General features: G+C 34.3%; 1 long non-coding RNA gene across 1 annotated transcript; it reads right to left on the bottom strand.

Moving 5' to 3' along the window:
- Nucleotides 1-282: 282 nt before the first annotated feature.
- Nucleotides 283-9,258, bottom strand: LOC141405605 (uncharacterized). The gene is made up of 3 exons (XR_012413238.1): nucleotides 8,882-9,258; nucleotides 1,412-8,801; nucleotides 283-1,331 (listed from the first exon to the last, which is right to left on the bottom strand). It is a non-coding gene; the product is annotated as an uncharacterized lncRNA (long non-coding RNA).
- Between the last annotated feature and the right edge of the window lie 390 nt (nucleotides 9,259-9,648).

Genomic DNA, 9,648 nt, shown 5'->3' with positions numbered 1-9,648 from the left:
TATTAAAATAAACATTCCATGCCACGGAAACCAAACGTTTATTAAAAGTAGAGTTGATTTTAAATTATATTGCACAAGGTCAATTGTGAGTCATTGTTGTATCTTACCTGTGACCATTTGTGGTATGACGAGGTCTTATGTCATACCGAGGTACACTTGTCCCACCCTGTCACCTATGACATTGTATGTACCTTTAATTTAACAATGTCCCTTAATGTGACCTTCAAATCCTAAAAGCCTTGGTTACCCAACATTCCTTTTAAATGCGAAGTCAGTTTAGCATTTCATATTCATAACAAATTCAGATTTATTAAACATAATTCATTATAATATTTAGGGAAAATAATTAAATTTAGAAATTGAAAATTAAATGCATATTTGCAATAATTATTAAATTAATTAAACATAAAAAAAAAATAGAAAAAAGGAAAAGCTAAGAAAAAGGCTAAATGTCAAAATATTTTTTGTTTATAACAAAAACCCCATTTTGTGCAATGGCACTAACCAAAAAGTCTTTTTAAAAAAAAAAAAAAAACCTGATGATTGAGCTCAATAATCTAGCACTCGAAAAATTACCCATTAAAATATTATATTTGGGTCAGATCTAAAAATGTTTGCTGGGTTGTATTCTAATATTTGACACTCATCTTCTTTTACAAAAACACTAAACTATTCTTAAATTCCTAACGGGATGTTGTTTACAAAAAGAAACTTAAAAAAAATATGTATGTCTAATTATGTATGTACATATGTATAGAGGTCGGTTATGAACCGTTATGTACAGCAAGGCAAAATTTAGAAATGGCAAAACAATTCAATAAATTTATAAATTGGGAAAAATGTCTAAGTATGTATTACATACATATCGAAATGTAAGTATGTCGGTTTAGAACTGTTACTTACAACAATGCAAAATTTAATGCATGGCAAAATTCACAAAAATATCAATAAATCTAATTTATGTAATATAGGTCGCGATATTAACGATCCAAAATATAGGTATTAAATTTTAGTTTTTCGAATAAATATCACTTTCTAAATGTCTATTTTCAGCTATTCTCTACATTTTTAATTTCATTGATACATCACCGCATAAATTGTTTGTGTGGTTATGTCCAGCGGAATGTTCCAAGCTAGAAAGCATTTGGTGCCTTTGCACTTGTATATGGACGTCTGCTTCGACTTTCCAAAATAAGTGATGAAGTCGCTTTTCACTCTGGTGATTATGATCGTTTTATTTTTCAGGGTGCACTTTCTTCAATAAGGTCGATTAATTGCTTCACAGATCCAAACTTATTCTAGGCACTGCATAAATATAACCTTTGATGTCACTACACAGTAATTAAAAAATAAAGAAATATTGTTTTTTGTCACATCTGAGAAATTCTATGTGTGTGTATAAATGCCTTACCATGCATAGAAATGCAGAAAATTAATGCATAAATTGCCTTTATTAATTGAGGTCCAGTTAAAATATTTCACCGATCACTATTGTAAATCTCTTCGAATTTACGATTATTTACCAAGTACGACAATAGAAAAACCGAAGTCTAATTTTTTGTTTCTTTTGAAATAAATTTGATTATCACGATGTCTTCGAATTTTCCAATTCTTGTCGTCTTCTTCGTTTGCTGGTTTTTTAATAATGATCACTGTGATGCTCGAGTCCAATTTGACATTCACATACACATACATATGTTTAGTGAATGCAAAAGTGTCAGTGATGACAATAATGTTTGACGTAGCGTATAGCATAGCGTATGACGTCAGACGTGTTAAGGTCTACACACATTGGGTGCGCCCCAATAAAATAAGGCGATCCGTTTCAAAACTGCTTCGTCTCTAGATCTATGATCGTAGAACGAACAGGCAGGATAGCCGAAAAAATACGTGTGGCTCGACCCACGAAGCCGGGCTTTACTAAAACCAGAAATATAGCTATGCTATGCTCGAAGGTCTGAAGCATGGTATTTTCCAATGTAATTCCCCTTGAGGTCTTCAACGTCATATAGGGCATTACCTATTTTCTTCCGAATTCGGCACTTGACATATTTTGGATTAAATTTCGCATTAATTGCATTTTTAAAGTCACTTTGTGAGTGATTTACCCTAAAGACTTCCTGTCCTTCAACAAAATTAATCGGTCTGACTCTAGTATTATAGGTCTTAGCAGCTTTCTCGTGAGCTAGGTCAAGATTCTTTCGAATTTTATCACGTATATTTTGTAGTCGGTCTGCATTCTGAACTATGGTATCATCGTTCAACATATTCAATTGATTTAAAATCGAATAAGTCGAACCATGTAAAATCATATTTTGACCAAATGCCGCAAAATAAGGTGAAGTCTGAATAGCAGAATGATAATCACTGCGTAGTACCGATAAAATTCTATAAATGTCTCTATCCCAATTTGTATGGTCAGAGTCATCTTTAAGGAAAAGTCTAATCTTCGAAATTATCTCTCTATTTGCTCTTTCGGAGGCATTTGCCTGCGGAGAGTAAAAACCTGTTGTTATATGTGTGATTCCATACAGTGAAAAGAAGTCTTGCATCTCTTTGGAGACAAACTGTCTACCATTGTCACTGTGGACATATTGTGGAACACCGAAAGTGCAAAATAGGTAATTCTGGAAAAAGTCAATTACGTTGATGGAAGTTGCCGATCTCATAGGCTTCAGAAAAATAAATTTGGTGAGATGATCAACCACTATGAACAACTGACAATTTTTCGACTTACTACATGGGTAAGGACCCAAGAAGTCACAATATAACCTTTGAAAAGGTCTAAAAGTAATAAATTGTTCACCCATTGGTGGTCTAGAGATCCGATTATTCGGCTTAATAATTTTACAATCATCACATTTCCTGATAAAGTCTTTAACATCACGTGCCATCCGTGGCCAAAAGAATTTTTGTCTCAGTCTATAGAGTGTTTTGTGGTAACCTCCATGGCAACCTTCTTCATGAGCTTTATTAATAATGTCATGAGTCATGGTCTGGGGTAGCCATATCCTCCAAAGACTCTCTTCGGTTTCTTCTCCATCACGAAATTTAACTCTTTTGTGGATCACATTATTAGAAACACGAAGGTCAGGTAATGATTCATTATTTTCCAGAATGTTATTTTTCAATTTCGAATAATCAGGGCTGTCAAATTCGGGTGACGTGAGGTCTATGTCAGGTGGAGCTAAATTAAGGTCGAGTTCATCGACATCAAACCTTGATAAAGTGTCTGGAACTACGTTTAACGTACCTTTCCTATGCTCCATCTTAAAATCAAAACCTTGGAGCTTGAGGCTCCATCTAGCAAGTCTACCAGAGAGGTCCTTTTGACTCATGAGCCATTTGAGGCTTGAGTGGTCGGTCACAATTTTGAAAGGAAGTCCTTCAATATAAGGTCTGAAACGATGTACACAAGTGATGGCTGCAAGGCATTCAAGCTCTGTCACTGTATAATTGCGTTGAGCCTTATTCAGCTTTTGTGATACAAAAGCAATTGGGTGTTCTTTTCCGTCATCATCGACTTGATAGAGAACACCGCCTACCCCTACTCGTGACGCATCACACTGAACTACGAATTCTCTATTAAAATCTGGTTGAGCCAGTACTGGGGCACTTGACAAGGCCGCTTTTAATTTAGAGAAAGAGTCAATGGCTTCTGGTGTGAGCTTAAAAGGTTTATTTGACTTTTGAAGGCAGTCTGTGAGAGGTCCAGAAAGGTCAGAAAAATTATCGATGAAAGCACGATACCAATTAGCCATGCCAACAAAACGTCTAACTTGGCGTGGGGTCTTTGGGAGAGGAAAGTTAACAATAGCCTCGACTTTGTCGGGGTCAACTTTCAAAATTCCACCTCCTATCCTATAACCAAGATATTTTATCTCTCGTTGACAAAAGTTGCTCTTTTTCACATTAATTGTAAGGCCAGCTGATTTTAGGCACTGAGCTACTTCGGCTAATAAGGTCATATGGCTTTCAAAGTCAGGACTACATACGAGGAGGTCGTCTAAATAAATAAAGACTCGGTCTCTTATCCTTGAAGGTATAGTTTTGTCCATAAGACGGCTCATAGTCTGAGGTCCATTGCAAACACCGAAAGGCATTACTTTATATTGATAAAGAGGTCGCCCTGGTACTGCAAAGGCTGTCTTTTCTTTAGAGGTCTCAGACAATTTTATTTGAAAATAAGCGTCTTTAAGGTCTATCCCAGTTATATAATGAGTGTCTTGAAGACGACTCAATAAGCCGTTAATATGAGGAAGTGGGTAGGAATCCTTTTTAGTTAAGGAATTCAACTTCCTACAATCAAGACAAAGTCTTATTTTCCCAGGCTTCCTAACTGTAACTATGGGACTACACCAAGGAGAGTTTGATTCCTCTATTACACCGAGGTCTAAAAGTCGATCTAACTCCTCATAAACTTCTGCTTGTCTAGGGGGCGAAAGGGGGTAATGCTTGGATTTGACAGGAGTTGCATCTCCAGTGTCAATATGATGCTCAATAAGTTTTGTGCAACCAAGCCCTAACTTTTCGAAAGATGGGAAGTCTAAAATTCTGGTGTCGAGTTCAAGTTTTTGTTCTGGGGTGAGGTCGTGAAATAAAGCGTCTTTATTTTCTTTTATCTCCAAGCTTGAAATGTCGGGTATAATCTTGGGAGCAAGAGCATATGCTCTCCAAAAATCCACTCCAAGATATCCCTCTTGAGATAAGGTCGGAACTATATAGAAGACGATATTTTTCTTCACACCTTTAAATATCACTGGAAGTGAACAAAAACCAAGAATGTCATTCGTCGTACCATTTGCTGTTGAAATTTTAGATCTAAATCTTTCCAATTTAATATTGTTTTTCTTTATAAAGTCTAAGCTACCCTTTCCTAAAACAGATACATTTGCCCCAGAGTCTAGCAAACATAGAAGGTCATAATCAAAAATTGTAATCCTGGCATATGGTCTACCATCATCAGAAGTAGATAAAAATGACGATTCAATAGCTTTTCTAAATATTTTTCTCTTTTTGTACCTTTCTCTGCATTTTAAGATCTGCCACGAAGGCTGAATTATTAATTTGTTAGTCCATTCTGGTAATTGATCGGAAGAGAAATGTCCCTGTAGAATATTTCCTTCCGAGGTAAAATTCGATTCGGGAATTAATTTTGGGAACGAGGGTCCCCGGTTAACTTCTCGCTCCGACGGAAGTTTAAATTATGTGTATTCGTACACTTAGGTGTGGTTACTCCCCTATTTCCACATTTGAAACAGAAAATATGTCTCGATTCATCAGGACAATAAATATAACTATGCCCCATTTGAAGGCAATTCCAACATTTAATGCCAGAATAATCTCGCTTATTTTGAGGTCTGGTTACCCTCAAAGCTTCAATCTGTGGATCGGGTTCTTCATCAGAATCGTCGGAAATATTTTCAACCGAAATCTCATTAACATGTCTAGGTCGTGGTAAAGTAATTTGGGATTTATTTTCTTGAAGTACCTTTTCGGCCTTCCTAGCAATGTCCCTAAGCTCACTTAAATCCTTTGGGTTAGCTATGAAAAGCATAATCTTAAGGTCAGTATTCACATTTTTCTTAATAATGTCTATTACTGAAGTATCAGGTAATGGTTGACCAAGCCGTTGGTTCATTTGGACTATTACTGAATGAAAGTCATCATAACATTCTTTAGAATGTTGCTTACGAGTAGACATCCTTATAATTACCTCATGATCCTTTCAAGATTTCCAAATTCGCGGGTCATGGCAGCTTTGAGCTGAGGGTAGGTCAAACCTGGATTCTGTTTTGTGTACATCCAGTACCACTCATCAGCTTTTCCATTCAAGAAAACTTGAAAATTTGCCATTAAATGATCATATGGGCATTGAGACCTTTCCGTAAGGGTATCTATTTTAAATAAAAAGTCCGAAACACTACCTGTACCATTGTATGTGATATTCCAATCTTTAAGATTTTTCGAAAATCCAGAAGAAAAGTTTGAAGGTATGCTCGTATTTGGAGAAGGTAAGTCCCCATCAATTCTGTTCTCAGAAGTCGCTCTAGAACCCGCAGGTTGGCTTAATGTCTGTCGAATCGAGCTAATTTCTCTCCTAAATTCTTCCTGAGTTTCCCTCATAACTTCTCGGAAATATAAAAGGAGTGATTGTGAGTCAAGGTCCTGATTATCAGGGCGTTTTGTCAATGGTGGAGGAGGTCTACCAGATCCCTCGTTATTTTCTTCTGACGCCATATTTGGTGGATTAATTAAGTCTTCAGACGAATCAGTATCTGCTGACTCAATAGATAAAAATAATGGTTTACCTCGACCTCTAGTGGAAGTAGCAGAAGTATTTAAAATATTTTTAGAATTTGCTTTTGTACTGAAAAGTCCCGCACTACTAGTTCTATTGTAAATCCTAGTAGTTGGAGAACCTCTACCTCTAGTACTGGAAATTGGTGTATTTAGTGAACGATTACTTGATGTACTGGAAGTCGATCGTGTAACACGTTTGCTCATATTTTGGAAAAAATTTCAGAAAATAACTTTAAATGTATTAAAGTTTTCAAAAAGATCGAAAATATTTCATAAAATTTCAAGGAATGTTGAGTAACTATACTAATAAGTCTTCAGGTCACACTCAAAAGAATTGCAAAGATACCGAAGTATACTGTCTATTCTATATGTCTTTGGCTCATCACTATCTCCCAAATGAAGAAATTAATTGATGACTCAAAAAGAAATTAATTTATATTCAGAAATCTGCTGTTCTATTTTTATTATTCTAATGCTTTAGCCTTATGTCCTAACATTGACCAGCGTCTATTGTCCAAAATCTTTTAAGAGACCAGACAAAAGTCTGAAGGGAAAAGTCAAGACAAAATCGATTTACCTAGAAATGATTCCTTTATGCAACATAAACTGAACTACTCATAGTCGTCAGTCTGGACTCTAAATTCCTCATCAAAAGATAAAAAAGATCTAGGCGTTTATAAGCAGAAATCTGAATACGGATCTATTTATTTCAATTTATTTCATTTTATAGTCAATTTTACCAGGTGTATACAGGTCCCAGTAAAAAGGTCTTATAAAAATGATTAAAATATCCATAAATAGAAAAAGAACAAATATGTCACTAAAATGTTCCAATGGAAATCACCTGTATATGATTCAATTAGAACAATCGTTAATAAGATCCAATCAACGACTCAGAATTTTTAAATTTGTTCAAAAGAACTGATTTTTTTCGAAAAAGTTGCAAAAATAATTTAAAATCAAAAGGTCAAAATACACAAAATGTATTTCGTTGGGCGCCATATATGTTACGCGCCGGCTATCCGCTGAATAAATTCAAAGCATAAAATCGAATAAAAATGTATGAAAAATATACGAGGTCGGTTTGGGCATGGTAAGATAACAAATTTGCCTGGCTAGCTCATCCAGGAGGTAAGTTCTCAACCCGTTATTCTTCAGCGCGCGAACATATTAAAATAAACATTCCATGCCACGGAAACCAAACGTTTATTAAAAGTAGAGTTGATTTTAAATTATATTGCACAAGGTCAATTGTGAGTCATTGTTGTATCTTACCTGTGACCATTTGTGGTATGACGAGGTCTTATGTCATACCGAGGTACACTTGTCCCACCCTGTCACCTATGACATTGTATGTACCTTTAATTTAACAATGTCCCTTAATGTGACCTTCAAATCCTAAAAGCCTTGGTTACCCAACATTCCTTTTAAATGCGAAGTCAGTTTAGCATTTCATATTCATAACAAATTCAGATTTATTAAACATAATTCATTATAATATTTAGGGAAAATAATTAAATTTAGAAATTGAAAATTAAATGCATATTTGCAATAATTATTAAATTAATTAAACATAAAAAAAAAATAGAAAAAAGGAAAAGCTAAGAAAAAGGCTAAATGTCAAAATATTTTTTGTTTATAACAAAAACCCCATTTTGTGCAATGGCACTAACCAAAAAGTCTTTTTAAAAAAAAAAAAAAACCTGATGATTGAGCTCAATAATCTAGCACTCGAAAAATTACCCATTAAAATATTATATTTGGGTCAGATCTAAAAATGTTTGCTGGGTTGTATTCTAATATTTGACACTCATCTTCTTTTACAAAAACACTAAACTATTCTTAAATTCCTAACGGGATGTTGTTTACAAAAAGAAACTTAAAAAAAATATGTATGTCTAATTATGTATGTACATATGTATAGAGGTCGGTTATGAACCGTTATGTACAGCAAGGCAAAATTTAGAAATGGCAAAACAATTCAATAAATTTATAAATTGGGAAAAATGTCTAAGTATGTATTACATACATATCGAAATGTAAGTATGTCGGTTTAGAACTGTTACTTACAACAATGCAAAATTTAATGCATGGCAAAATTCACAAAAATATCAATAAATCTAATTTATGTAATATAGGTCGCGATATTAACGATCCAAAATATAGGTATTAAATTTTAGTTTTTCGAATAAATATCACTTTCTAAATGTCTATTTTCAGCTATTCTCTACATTTTTAATTTCATTGATACATCACCGCATAAATTGTTTGTGTGGTTATGTCCAGCGGAATGTTCCAAGCTAGAAAGCATTTGGTGCCTTTGCACTTGTATATGGACGTCTGCTTCGACTTTCCAAAATAAGTGATGAAGTCGCTTTTCACTCTGGTGATTATGATCGTTTTATTTTTCAGGGTGCACTTTCTTCAATAAGGTCGATTAATTGCTTCACAGATCCAAACTTATTCTAGGCACTGCATAAATATAACCTTTGATGTCACTACACAGTAATTAAAAAATAAAGAAATATTGTTTTTTGTCACATCTGAGAAATTCTATGTGTGTGTATAAATGCCTTACCATGCATAGAAATGCAGAAAATTAATGCATAAATTGCCTTTATTAATTGAGGTCCAGTTAAAATATTTCACCGATCACTATTGTAAATCTCTTCGAATTTACGATTATTTACCAAGTACGACAATAGAAAAACCGAAGTCTAATTTTTTGTTTCTTTTGAAATAAATTTGATTATCACGATGTCTTCGAATTTTCCAATTCTTGTCGTCTTCTTCGTTTGCTGGTTTTTTAATAATGATCACTGTGATGCTCGAGTCCAATTTGACATTCACATACACATACATATGTTTAGTGAATGCAAAAGTGTCAGTGATGACAATAATGTTTGACGTAGCGTATAGCATAGCGTATGACGTCAGACGTGTTAAGGTCTACACACATTGGGTGCGCCCCAATAAAATAAGGCGATCCGTTTCACATTTATTCTAAACAACGCACGAAAACACCATACTTTTATACGCAACCCTGCTTCTTCGTCATAAACTACCAAAAAATGCAACTGTTTTATGATGTCTTTGTTTGTTTGTGTGTGTTGTAGAAAAACAAAAATACTCAAACGATGACAAAAGTGAGCAAAAATTATGTTTTTTGTTATTGGAATTAATTTAAGTTATTTGATACACATTTGTGTTGTGAAATTCCTATTTTTCTGAATAAACATATTGTGTGCGTGTGTTTGTGTTATTGTATAAGTGTGTATGTGCGATTGTGTGCGTAAGCAAATGACGCAAAAAAAACAGATGTAAATACACTTCATTTGATTCTAG

This window comes from Musca autumnalis, unplaced genomic scaffold, assembly GCF_047663935.1.
Source record: "Musca autumnalis isolate F117 unplaced genomic scaffold, ASM4766393v1 scaffold_5, whole genome shotgun sequence".
NCBI classification, from domain to species: domain Eukaryota; kingdom Metazoa; phylum Arthropoda; class Insecta; order Diptera; family Muscidae; genus Musca; species Musca autumnalis.
This window is presented reverse-complemented; position numbering and strand designations above follow the sequence as displayed.